This window comes from Xenopus laevis, chromosome 5L (assembly GCF_017654675.1).
Source record: "Xenopus laevis strain J_2021 chromosome 5L, Xenopus_laevis_v10.1, whole genome shotgun sequence".
Taxonomy (NCBI): domain Eukaryota; kingdom Metazoa; phylum Chordata; class Amphibia; order Anura; family Pipidae; genus Xenopus; species Xenopus laevis.
Genome location: NC_054379.1, coordinates 52,050,744 through 52,065,527, shown reverse-complemented (window position 1 = coordinate 52,065,527; position 14,784 = coordinate 52,050,744). Strand labels below are relative to the sequence as shown.

Here is a 14,784-nt window from a genome sequence, read left to right as displayed (position 1 = left end):
ACATGACCAGGATCTTTGGGTTTGTTCTGAGTTTGGGACACCCTACATTACAACTCATCTCTCTACATGCACAATTTGTGCCAAAGGCAGTTATTTTTTTAGTTTTTGTTTGTACTGGAATCAGTTATTTGCGTAAGCTGTAATACATCTGCTAGGAATGGTATGCCCCTATAAGGTATATTGGATCTAACAATGAAAATCTGAGCTCCTGTATGAAAGTTAGAATGAAGAGAAGCTGATGCTGAAAGGTGGATAGTGAAGATAAACTTGATTATTTCAGAAATGATACAGAATTTTTAATTGATCATATTTAGAAAGTTTCTTATTTCAGTATTATAAAGCTTACTGTATTTTAAATTTTCATTTTCGATAATTCCCCTTTAAACCAAATTGTCAAAGATGCAATAATTATATAAAAGTACTAATTAAACATTTTTCTTTTGATTATGCTAACCAAAATAATTCTAATAGACATTTCAATACTAGTTTTATTCCAAGGTTTTACAAAATGTGGTTTATTTTACTAACAGGTGTAAGGTATTAGATTTATAATCCTTAACACATTTTCTTGTTTTAAGCAATGGTCTGGAAAAAGCTATAAACTGATGCCTGTAACTGCAAGAGATGTGTGAAATACTGCAACCGTCTACCGTGCACTACATATATTGGCTCTAATTTTCTTACAGGAAAATCAGTTATGAATCATGCTTTATGTACACAATTCCCACTCTTAGAAAGAAGAAGTCAAAGCCCAGAGTTAAGTTCTGGAAATCAACAGAGGAAGCATATTCTTGAAAAGTGTCTAAGGAAAAAAAGGTCTGAATATCCACACAGATTGGGGAAATCAATATGGCTACATACATGGACATAGACATTAATTGTTTGATCAATTAAATTTGTAATGTTCATGGCTACACAAGAACAGAATGGAGTCATGGGTCAGGAAATGCTCAATAGCCAGATTGATTGTGGTGTGGATGGGTGCAACACACCTGCTGTGTCTAGTATACTATATTACACATGTAGACAGCAACAATCTAGTTGCAAAGCAAATAATGGGTTTTTATTGTGGTTACAACTTCACACAAGAAAACATTTTGGGCTCTAATCGGCCCTTCATCAAACTTTTATGAAGGGCTGATGAGAGCCGGAAATGTTGCCTTGTGACTACAATAAAGGCACCTTTTTCACAATGCATTCCCTTTGCATAATATAAAGCCAAGTGACCTAAGATGGAAAGGAACAAAGAAAAAAAACAAGGCAGACTGAAGACTGAAAATGGGGATGTATTATCTCCAGTGGGTTTCCCTAAATTGATTTAAGTGACTCATTAAAAGCACTTTTGTTATTTGTTCTACTAAAGGTGGCATCTGCAGAGATAGGAGCATGCGCACTTGAAGACAACATGTTCCTTGCTTTACATGGTCATGCTCATGGTCAGTGATGGAGTGATTGTTACAAGTGTTCTGTAAGGAATGTGGTGGTAATAAATGGGATAAAATACAGGCTGCAGTAAATCAATAAGGATTACTCATATTCAGTTTAAACTAAAGGACCATTGCGACCATTTGTCTTAGCAGCAAAAAAAGCACATAGTTGCATAGTACTTTTGAGAGCTATTACGCTCAAATACTGTATCAACCACTGATGCTGAATATGCAAAATATATAAAACTAAAAATATGCTGCAAATTCCTAAGCTATTTTTAAAACGGCAAGATAAAACTAGAACAAGAATCTCATGAAACACAAAATTCACATAGCAAAACAATGCCTCAGGTTCTAAATAACTTTATCAGTAACTGTAGGTATCTGTGTTTTGAGGCTAGAAAATTCTTTTGATTGCACAACCATATGCAGGCAAGCTGTATCTTTCATTGTACCATTTTTTATAATGTCATTAAACCCATATTTCTACAGATTAAGCCACCTAGAATATTAGACTTTTAAAATACAGTAACCGGAATTTTAAGTCCATATAGCACATTTAGGGGCAGATTTATTATCTATTGATGCTTAGGTCTGGGTAAAATAATGTCATGTTTTTTGTAGTTGTCTTGGCTTGTTTACCAGTGGCCATCAAATGAAACTGATTTAATCAATAGAAAAGAAATATAAACTTACTGTGGCATGATGATTATAAGTAGTGATGGGCGAATATGGGCCGTTTCACTTCGCTGAATAAGTTTGATTATTTGCCCCTGTCTTTTGCTATTGCTACTGCCAGCTGAGCTGAGGGAATACCTCCACAATATAAAGACTATAAAAAAAAAGAACTTTAAAAAAACACAAGGAAAGCTAATTTACCATACCTTCACACTCATAGCCATGTAGTGTCCATCTGCCCAACCCCAGCCATGTGCCCAATCTGCTGCTACTAGTGAAAATTGTATGATGTGCTGAATCAAAATAAGACTTAATGGTATTTTGCCTTTTCTAGTCCTTTAAAATCTACATACAAATGTACTGCTTGTAAAAAAGGTAACAATGGTTCATGATTTAATAATCAAATAAAGTATTAATGTTTCCATACAAATTGGGGAGCAAGAATTCAGACTGGTTGCCACTGCTGCTGCTAGGTAGTTGACACAGGTATTGAATATGATAGATGGAGAGTTTTGATAAATTCTACCACCAAGTTTGATATTTTAATATCAATTTTATGTTCAATTTAATAATTTTCTTTCTGATGTGTAGAATCATAGTATGTGCCAGTGGTATCAATCCCTTCCAGCATAGACAATCAGAGGAAAAAGCAAGTTAGAAGACAATTCCTTTGTATAACCTATTCCCTTTCTTTTATACCATGTTATTCTCCATTGTTATTCCATCTAGAATTATACATACACACACATACAACATTTGTATGCCAATTATTAAAAAGTATACTCTTAACTTCTTCTACTTCTAAAAGCCATGATTTAGCAATTATATATATTGGACTAATACATAGGCCACTAAATGCAGCTATTCCAAGTTTGCTTACTATGGTTTTTTGTAGTAATTAAAGATGAAAGTGTTTTTGAAATTGCCAATGAGATTGTGGGAAATCATTAACAAATACTGGGTCCTTTCTTTGCTAGTGAGAAGTGAAAGAACCTGTTGTTTCAAAATTGCCCACACTGAAAATGGTTATCAGAAGCATGAAGTTAAATTTTGTATGTGTCATTGTTCCATGTTAAATGTGGAATTCTATTGATTCAAAAAACAAATTACAATTGTTATTACCCAGTATAATAGTCCCATAGAGAATTGGTTGACTACAAATAAGTGAAGCAGAGAGATCCACAAAATATGATAAAAGATCCAAGAAACAGGTACTGTGCATTATTTTTTGTAAATGTGCTCTTAAAATAACTGTGGGTAATAACCATATAATTTAATGCTTTCTTGGGCTAACAAATGTGCCATTTCTTGAGGACCTTTCTTGAAATCTCAGTATAGGGCTATTGTTCTTGCTTCTTGAATGTCGTTATATGCCTTTAAATTTTATTTATTGACTGTTAACAAGGAAAGTACAGAAAGTTGAAATATTGATTATATAAATAGTATAATTATACACCTCTGGTTATATAAATAGTATAATGCACTCTATACTGTAAATTAAAAGTGAAGGTGCTTTATACAAAGAGGACAGAGATGCTTTATGATCAGAACATAGGGCAAATAATGTCAATTCAAAATGTGACTACCAGTTACCTTTATTTTTTTAGTAGGGGTCTAAGGATAAATGATGGACCCTGATGAATTCTCAAAACTGGCAATGTTTGCTACTTTGATGAATTTTGCTGGTTTCTGTCTGTGTTGGAAAGATATGAAGCAGTAAAACAAATTTGACCAAAATATTGGTGCATATTAAAATATCAATAACAAAAATTTCCTATTTCATCAAGCAGACCTTACCAACCTATGTAATGGGATTTCAGCAGCCCTGGGATTGCAGATAATGTTAATGCTTTTTGGTTAAAGAAAACTGTGACTTTGGATGCCTACACATTTTTTTTAGTTTGCTTTACAATTTCTTGTCAACTTGTGTGAGTACATTGCCTTAAAAATACAGGAGGAATATTAAAGCATATGTCCATGCCCTGCCTTGAGACACCTTCTCTATTGTTGGCTAAATTTTTAGCCAACAGTGTGCCATTTAATAATATATATTATTATTAATATATATATATATTAATAATGCAAAATATGTTGCAGTATGCTCACAAAAAGGACAGTTGGATGAGGTGCATGACACACCATATTAGAACATAGGTTATCCTCTACTCTTTTACCATCAAGGTTTGTAGAACAATAATGGAACCTCTGAGCACCTAACAACAACAATGTAACATCTAATAACAGCTGGGTGGCAATATCTATTATTATATCTAATAACATAATCAATATCAATCATTCTGCACCTCAAGAGGGCCAAATTCTATCTACTACAACTCTAGCTATGTTTGATTATGCCCAAAGCATCCATGAATCAAATGAAGATAAGTGAACTCAGTAAGTAGAGTTCTAAAGACCCAGTCAATATGGAGAGATGAAAGAAAACTCTGTCAGGTATTATACTGCGTAATATGATTGATGAAGATATTCATCAAGGGTTGTGGTGCAAGTAAATGTCTATGTTCTATAGACATCTGCTATAGTTTAGCCTCGGTCAGTTGGAAACAATAATGTCAGTTTCTTCCAATAAATGAGTTAGTACATTTGTGCATCTTTCTCCACTCCCCTGAATATAATTTCATTTGAAGTCTTTCATCATTGTAAATGCCCAAAGGAGGGAAGCAGGTGTTATGTGCACCAGTGTGCTGGCTAAATACAATCAGGGTACTATAAAGTTCACTATGCCAAAAGAACTCAAGATACAAAGGACTATGTTACACATTCATTCCTTCCTGAGCTGAAGGCAGTTTTCAGCAAACGCTACCCCAATCATACATAAGGTTGTCCATAATTGGCCTTCACCAGAACAAATATGCAGAATACAAAATCAAAGCAATGAAAAATTCCTTTGCCATTCATTTACATCCCATATAATTCCTTTGATCTTTTCAACAAAGACATAATACATTTGCATAACACTTCATTTTTTTTTAACAAAGCACTTACATAGTGTTAGAACATTACATTAAAAGAATATTTACATCATAAGGCACAAATATTTCCATAATAGTATTAGAATTTGCAACACAACTGTAATTATTCTAAAAAAAAAACACCCAGAAAAGTAAATAAAGGCTCTACAAATACACATGACATATAATATGTACATATTTAATTTCAGAAAAGCAAATAAAGAAACACACAAATACACAAAAAAGGGTTTAGTTTAGAAGATCTTTAATCTCATGGTCATTAATAATCACAATGAAAGCAAGTTGTTTTTGGTTGACTTTCAGGAATGTAAATTTCTTGTCAATAATTACAAAAACATTAAACAAAGGGAGTCAAAGTAATACAAAACCATTTATTTTGTTAAAATGATTACATCCTGATTCAAACAACTTGGCACATAAACACATGTACACGTGTTAAATTATTACAAAGGAAACCAGTTAGCACTGAATATCTGCTAAGTCAGATCCAGCATCAGATCTTAAATCTTAAACTTAATTGGCAGAATTAAGGGCAGAGGAGGTAACCAGCTAGCATGTTTTCAAGAATTTTAATTTCTTAAAGATCCTAAATGGTGTGTTAGCAATTATGTTTCTTGGTCAGTCTAATACATTATATGCTTTTTTATTTTTCAGCATTCTGTTTTATATAGCCAGCAGTACATGAAGATCAGTGTAAGGGAAAAAAGGACATTGTGAAATGCAATAATATGATCCAAAAGAACTGGACAGCCATGTCATGCAACCAAATGGGATTTTTCTACTACTTATTTAGATATACCGTATATACTCAAGTATAAGCCGAGTTTTTCAGCATCCAAAACGTGCTGAAAAAGTCTACCTCGGCTTATACTCCAGTCAGTTTGCTTGGGGAGCGACTGCAATATCACACAGCACCCTCTGTTGGTTATATGAAAGAATAACAGTGACTGCAATATCACACAGCGCCATCTGTTGGTCATATGAAAGAATAACAGGGACTGCAATATCACACAGCACCCTCTGTTGGTTATATGAAAGAATAACAGTGCGCCCTCTGTTGGTTATATGAAAGAATAACAGTGACTGCAATATCACACAGCGCCATCTGTTGGTTATATGAAAGAATAACAGTGACTGCAATACCACACAGCACCCTTTGTTGGTTATATGAAAGAATAACAGTGTGCCCTCTGTTGGTTATATGAAAGAATAACAGTGACTGCAATATCACACAGCGCCATCTGTTAGTTATATGATAGAATAACAGTGCGCCCTCTGTTGGTTATATGAAGGATTAACAGTGATGGCAATATCACACAGCACCCTCTGTTGGTTGTACGAAAGATTAACAGTGATGGCAATATCACACAGCACCCTCTGCACATGGTAGTGGGACACAGTAATCCGTTTGGCAATTCTCTGTCACCATCAACTTTGCAAAGAAGTCCGGTTGATCGCTGGGGGGGTCGCTTCGGCGGAATGTGCGCTGCTGGGAGACAGGGCTGTAGTTGTGTCTAGGCTTATACTCAAGTCAATAAGTTTTCCCAGTTTTCGTAGGTAAAATTAGGTACCTCGGCTTATACTCGGGTCGGCTTATACTCGAGTATATACGGTATATGTAGGGGATGTTAACCTCTACTACTGTGGGAAATCCTTTGTAGTGTAACCTATGCATTGTGGGCAGGATGTATTCAAACTGGCCCAGTGGTATTCCTTATTATATAAAGGGAAGGGATACCATAGTAATTTTCTTTGAACTCCACTTAATTGAGTGTGTAGATGCTGCTAGACAGCTTAATGAAAAAAGACCTTACCCTATGGTGTGGAGGCCACTTTCAGTAATGAGGGCTTTGTTCAGTGTCAGTCTAGTCATATTACTCAAGGAGGGTCAGTGTGGGTTTAATCCTCAGGGTGACACCCCACAAAGTAGGGGCTTCATGTAGGGACTAGAATGCAGTTCCTTTGAGACACCACTACATATCTGGAAAGATTGGGCTAAAATCCTGTGGTTAGATTATCCTGTAAAGAAACTGTCATATACCTCCACTAAGTACTTGAATAATCGATTAATCCCCTAAAAAAATGCAAAATTGTATTTTCTTTCACTCGTCGCCTTGTTAATATTTTAAATTTAACAGCTAGGAAGGAACAAAAGAACTGTGCAGAGAAATCCCCAGAGATGATATCACATCAGACAATTAACTCACTGCACATTTCTCTCATTCCTCGTCCACATGGTGTTCACATGTAAATGGTATATCTTATAAAAAAAAGCATATTGGTGTGAAATGTTGCACAGTAGTGCAAGTAGGAGCGTAAACATTACAAGTGCAACATATGGATATAACTGCACTTAATAAATTACCCCTATAGATTTGAAGAGGACAATGTCCCAGAATGAGAACAGGTATGACTGGAACAAATACAGAATTTGACTGGTAACTGGACATTGATCACAATCATTAACTCCTATCAGCCACTTAAATAGTAAATCAGTTGTACCAAGAGACATAGCTTTGTGCTGAATTTTAGCAATTTCTTTATTGTTGGAATGCTGCATCATGACTATAATTCAACTCTACAAGACTTAAACCGCCCACTGGGCACTCTCATGAACTCCAGCCCACTACTACTGGATAGGCTTGACGACAGCAGGCAGCAGCAATTCAGTACTTTTACAAAAAATCCGTCTAGACTAAGATCATGTCAGTTGCTGAGTTACCTTTTTAGCACAGAACACAGCCAGACCTTCAAACGAATTGCTCCCTGGATGAACAGAGTATGCCCTCATGAGCACGAGGGGCACGCTTTCCCACTTCTGTCCATTGTCTTCTTAATCAACCCCATTTGTGTTTTTCTAAATTTCACTTGGTCTACTCTAAGATATCATCATGGAGCCTCATGGCTATGTGGTATGTATTAGTTCTAGGAATCTGACATTCCACGAACAGTATGTGACACCAAACCGCTTGTATAAATCAACAGATCTACTTTTGCTCCTGTATGCAATTATTATATGTCACTTTGAACACCGAGGGGCTACCGGTTGCTCCATGGGAAGCATTTATGGCTATAAATGAAAGCAGAATGATGCATGTCACAATGTATTGCCTGACCGTGAGAATTTTGCCTTTTTTGGTCTAGAAATAATAGAGCAAGTATTTATATGGCTCTCTCGGTAGCAATAAAGTCAGGGACTACTGAACTTCAAATGCTCTAAAGTTGAGTTGCTCTTTTCCAATCATTTTAGATGCATTAGTGCTGACCAAGATCTTTGGGGTCACTAGCTTCTGTATATCAGCAGATGTAAATTTATTATATGGTGATATTGATGGTTATATTGATGGTGAAATGTAATATAGGCCCTCCCCTTTCCGGGTCTAATGTTGAGCTGGTCAAATACAAAGAGGTGCTATGCAGACCAGCTTTATTACTGTGCAATAGAGTTTAATTAAGAAAAGGGTGTCCAGGCTAATTCATTTGATGCAAGGCTATTGTTGACTTGCTTAAATTCTGTAAATAAATAGCAATAAAATATTTTCTTAAGTTGTGCTCCTTCCCTTTCCAAAATGGCTGTACCCTGTTGTCTACCACTAGCTCAGGCGCTGCTGCTAATACTGAAAAATCAACCTACTGATGAAAGATTGTGTGATTTATCTAACACACAAGAAATGCAATATGCTTAACAAATATAATAGAAAAGAAACAAATGTAAAACCAATTTATGTGAGCAATAAAGAGATGTTGCCAAGGTTGGCAGCATAATGCTAAGAATGTTCTGATGCAAATAGAATTATTCTGACCTTTTTCAACAGTAGCACACAGAATAAAGCAATTAAGCATCCTCTGTAATAGACTAAGAAATCATAATGAAACCACAGTCCATAGAAAGTGCAAAACAACATTTCCTCACAGCTGGGTAAATAAATACATTTGAATATGCGTTGTACCGCAGTTACCTTGTACCCAACCTTACGCCTGGGCTATTTTTTTTTTAAATTTTTATCTTCAGTACAGATATTATATAGCAAATGATGTAAGCTCCAACTTATATTATAAGGGTATTAAAAATCACCAAGGAATTCAGTGACCTTATAAAATCATAAGGCAGAAATCTCAAGCTTTTAAACAAATAATTTTAGACAAATAATTCTAAAATTATTTCTAGTAAACTTATTCTAAGGATGAACCGAGAAAACACAATATCTATGTATTGTATTTATTCTTTACAATTTCTTCCATTATCAACTTCAACTCAATCACCTTCCTCAAGTCATTGTGCAAAGAGAAAAGACTATAGATTGATTGACCAGCAATAACTGGTAGATGTTGCTTATTGGTGCATCTCCATCACTCAAAATGCAGTGCTCTATAGCAGACCAAGAGTTTTGACCATTGTAGTCCTCACAAAGGACCACAATGATCAAAGTGCTCTTCTCTGTCTGCAGTCAGAGCCTACTCATGAATGAAAACCACATTGCCTATGGCAGTGATCCCCAACCAGTGGCTCACTACCAACATGTTGCTCACCAACCCCTTTGCTGTTGCTCCCAGTGGCCTCAAAGCAAGTACATATTTTGAATTCCTGGCTTGGAGGAAAGTTTTAGTTGCGTAAAACCAGATGTATTGCCAAACAGAGCCTCCTTTAGACTACCAGTGCACATAAGTGCCAAATGGCCAATCACAGCCCTTATTTGGCACCCCTAGGAGCATTTTTCATGCTTGTGTTGCTCCCCAAATCGTTTTACAATGGAATGTAGCTCATGGGTAAAAAAGGTTGGGGACCTCTGGCCTATGGCATACACTGGCGCTGCCAAGAGGAGATTGCTTAGGAACCTGACTGAGACACAGGCCTTTAGCAATAATCTGTCTGGCATATATAATGAATTAGGATTTTGTCACCTGTTATTGCTGCACAATAACAAATTCGAAAATGCATTTTTTATGGTGGCCATACATGTACTGGTCAGTTCAGTAGCTGACCAGTTGGCAAAACAGAAAGATACCAGAAATTGGGACCTACATTGTATGGCTAGCTTTCTGTCCATTGGTCTTATGGGCTCACAGTGTTCCACTTCACTACCGCTTCTATTACTGCACTGTGAAATGACCAACACGCTGCATTAGCTGATGAAATGTTTAAAGCCCAGAGGTACAGAAAATGGTACCAAATAAATCTTATGTGTATGGGCATCTAATTAGTCCAACAGTAGTATCTGCATAAATTACTATATACTACAATATCTTCTCCAGGCCCGGACTGGCAATCTGTGGGTTCTGGCAAATGCCAGAGGGGCTGCTGTATGGTTCCATAGAAAGTTACCATAGAGTGGGCTGGTTGGGGGCTGTTTGGGCTGGTAGGGGGCTGTTTGGGCCTCTGCGTACATGGAATGGCAGGGCCTATTTTGACTCCCAGTCCAGGCCTGATCTTCTCTCCTGGAGGCATTAGCAGATGTTAGGGAAAAAGATGCAGAGTAAGGATGAAGGTTCAAATGTTTGTATGAGTCATGACAGTGGTTGCACAGGAGAGAGGTGCAACACACACACAGTGTATCATAGTAATTTAGGTGGTGGATGTGAACATTGCATCTGAAGTGTTTGAGAGCAATTATGTTAATAATATTCATATTACTATAATATTAATATATGTAGATGATAACTACCACTGAAATGTTACCATTTTTTGGCCCTGCCATATGGAAGCTGCAAAATCCATCCAAATCCACACCTGCGGCTATTGTACTATGTGTGGCATCACCAGCATCATACAAGACAAAATTGGCTGTGCTGTTTTTCAGACATATGGTGATGAAATTTTCTTCATTTTGTAATTTTTAGGAGAATAAACTACAGCTGGTGGTAAACAGCACATTCATTTAATATTCTAAATCTTAGGGTAAGGTCACACTGGGCAATTTGGGGAGATTTAGTTGCCTGGCGACTAATCGCCTCGTCTTTGCGGCGACCGATCTCCCCAAATGCCTTACCTCTGTCTTGCGCCGGCTAAAATGAAAAATCTCCTGCGGCATGGCACACGTGTCTCTTCATATTCCGAATTGCGCAAAGTATCCTCGAAGTTTTCCTTGAAATCGTCTGAAGTTTCCTCGCGATTTTTCATTTTAGCCGACGCAAGACAGAGGTAAGACAGTCGGGGAGATTGGTCGCCGCAAAGACGAGGCGATTAGTTGCCAGGCGACTAAATCTCCCCAAATCGCCCAGTGTGACTTTACCCTTACGACTGTGCATGGAGATGCGTATGAAGAATGAAAACAGCAACTGAAAGTATATGGGATGCAGAATACTGGATTAGCACATGCGTACTGAAGTGGTGCATTAGTTTGCAAACCACTGTAAAGTTGATACACTTGCACCAAACCCCCCCCCCCCCCAACTCTGGAACTGTACAGAGGTCTAGTGTCTCTACAAACTTTTAAATATAAAACTATTCTCAGCTTCACCCACATGCACTTCTCAAAGCACTGGATATATCCTGGACCATATGACAATGGTAACACTGGTCTAAAAGTCAGACTGCAGTTGTATTTCAAACTTTATCACATGATTAACTTGTATTTTAGCCACAAGCTTCCTTTTAAACTGCGAAAGCCATGGCTATTATTTATTAACATTCTAACTAGAAATACTATAATATGTTTTCAGATATATCTTTCCAATGAGTATTTTCTTGAAATCCTTTATTAAGCAATGTGTGGCAATATGCATAGAACATTTTGCTTTTTAATACTGTTATACTGTCCTGTAAGTAATGTAATGGTTTCCATAAAAGTAAAAACTTAACAGCTGCAGCAGCATTACATAAGGAAAGAATAATGTATCCCCAACGGATATTTATGAGTATATAAGAAGTGACCATGAAGTTGCATTAACATTGTAAATGTCATACAACAAAGACTTTGCAATTAAATGATTGAAAACAGCACATTTGAATACAGGTATGACATCTGTTATCCAGAAAGACATTATCCAGAAAGCTCCAAATTACGGGAAGGCCATATCCCATAGACTCAGATTTAATGAAATAATTCTAATTTTTAAAAAATGATTACTTTTTTCTCTGTAATCATAGAAAAGTACCTTGATCCCAGCTAAGAGGTAACTAATCCTTATTGGAGGAAAAACAATCCCCTTTGGTTTAATTTTTTTTTAATCACAGAAAGACCCCTTATCTGGAAAACCCTAGGGCCCAGGCTAAAATCCCTCTATCCTATTGTATACAGCAGTTTGTGAATACATGTTTTTTTCCTGAAATTGATGCAGTTTTTTCTTTCCAGGATTTAATGGTTTCCTGGAATTGGGGTTCTACTGTATTCATTAAGTCACCGTACAAACATTTGAGTATATAATAAAATATTTCTGCGCATTCAAAATACAATTGGCATCAGCAGCATTTTATTTGTACACACCTAAGGCTATTCCAGGTAAAAGATAGCACCAAGTAATTAATAATGGATGTATCTGACAAATAACTAGCAGCGTACAATTCAATAAGTTTTATGTAGAAGTGAACAGGGTATCAATCTATCTGAAATACTGTTAGTAAATCTGCAAAGGGTTAATTTTGCATTTGCTCATCAGTTAAATTGCTGCTGTGGAACATTGCTAATGCTTTGCTCTCAATGGCCATCACATTGCAGCAAAGTTACACTAAACTGGCTCCCCCTGCATCCCTTTAGGGCCAACTATGTGCAGCTTAGCTCATGTGAGCAGCTAGTCATTCTTCTTCAATTTGGAAGCAATCATGCTCCCCTGGAAATGATTTTTTGCACCAATCTGTGTATTCCCAGGTGTGTGTGTGAAGTGGAAACTGAAAAACATACAGATCTATATCCCATAATAATTAGCATAATGGAGTTTCATAAATGTGCACAGAAATGTTAGGCAAGATGTGAAAAGTTATATTAACAATTAAACACAGCATTTATCAACAGCAGCAGAACAGGGAATAAAACCAAGCTTCTTTATCATCTGAAACCTCAACAGGAAAATAATTGCATAATACATTACTAATTCCAACATTATCTCTGTCTCTGAGGTACTCAAGGGGTTACATGTACCAGTGACAGAGGTGTTTTTTTTCTTAATGTCAAGGCAATCGTAACATCCCTGCAGCTTCCATTTCTGAGACAGGGGACCACAGAAATTCATTTTGCTGAGTCTGCTAACTTACACAATAGAAACAAATGCAAGCAGCACATGCATAAGTCATAGAGTAGTGCAGAGGTCATTATTCATCTCACTCTATCTTTATCATGATTCACTATAGGCATTTTTCAAATAGAACAGCTGCTCATTGTCACCTAAGATTACAGTTCTGTTTACATTATATATCTTACCTGATAAAAAAGGAGCAAAGCCGAGTAAAACTTGACTGCCTTGTTTATAGCCCAAGCCAAATATCCGTAATAAAGTGCACAGAGGTGACCATGAATTGAAGTTCAAAAGTTTTCCTTTCAGGGGAGCCTTGTCTGGAGTGGCTTGGAATAGGAGTTCAGTCTCTTTATATACTCTGCTCTTCTCTCCATTCTGTCAATCAGTTCCATAAGGAAGCATTTTTAAGAAGTTAAAAAAAAAGCTCATCATTCCATAGCTGGGATGACATAATCCTCCCCAGACCTGACAATGTGCTCTAGTCTGGTAGAAGGTGATGCCAAAGCCCTCCCTTTCTGGAAGTCAGACATTCTCCCCTCTCCTGCTAAGGAGGGGCCATTCCAAGTAGGAAAGAAATCAGAGTTCGTCATGTTCCCTTTGTGTTTGTGACCAAAAGTGATGGACTCTTAGGGAATTCCTTTCCTTTTAGTAAAGTCCTTTCTGACTGCGGTCAGACTGTCAGTAAGTTGTGGTTTAGAGAAATGACAGAGGCATGCAAATATCTCATTAGGAAGGACTGGTAGCTTGCACTTATAACAAAGAAATGATCATGAAACTCTCTACTTATAATGAATGCTTCATATTTGTCGGCATCTCTGAAATGGAAAGAGTAAAGATGGCCATACACGTAGAGATCCGATCGTTTGGCGATTTCGCCAAACGAGCAGATCGCTCCCCGATATGCCCACATTGAGATGGGCAATATCGGGCTGATCTGATCATGGGCCCTAGGGCCGAACGATCGGATCATAATGTAGGCAATACGGGGAATTCGGGCAGATATCGATCGGGAAAGCCCGTTGGAGGGCCCCACGCACGGGCCGATAAGCTGCCGACTTGGTCTGTCGGCAGCTTTTATCTGACCGTGTATGGACACCTTAAAGGAGAACTATACCCCCTTGCTAATAAAAACCCCTACCCTCCATAGTACCCCCTCCCTGCTACCCACACAGGTGTTAACACAAGCAAATGCCCCTAAACTGGTAATTACCCCTCGTTGCAGAGTGAGTGCAGAGGAGCTAACGGGCGCCATTCTCTGGCGCTTCAGTAATCTCCGGGTCTTCTTCTGGCGCTTCTGTAATTTTCCTCACTTTTGGCGCCTGCGCAATTATAATGAACCCCCAAACTGCTCCAACTGTGCATTCGTCGATACAGCGCCTACTTACTGAAGATCACCGAAGCGCTGAAGATGGCCCCCGTAAGCTCCGCTGCACTGACTCTGCAATGAGGGGTAATTACTGGCTTAGGGGCATTTAGTTGTCTTAACACCTGTGCAGGGGGGGAGCAGGGACGGGGGACTA

General features: G+C 37.5%; 1 protein-coding gene across 1 annotated transcript in view; it reads right to left on the bottom strand.

Moving 5' to 3' along the window:
• thbs2.L (thrombospondin 2 L homeolog) overlaps positions 1-13,737 on the bottom strand; it is a 62,186-nt gene extending 48,449 nt beyond the window's left edge. The window contains exon 1 of the mRNA XM_018263068.2: positions 13,450-13,737. The gene's annotated coding sequence lies outside the window, so the exon portion shown is untranslated. The remainder of the gene's footprint in view (positions 1-13,449) is intronic.
• Positions 13,738-14,784: the final 1,047 nt, after the last annotated feature.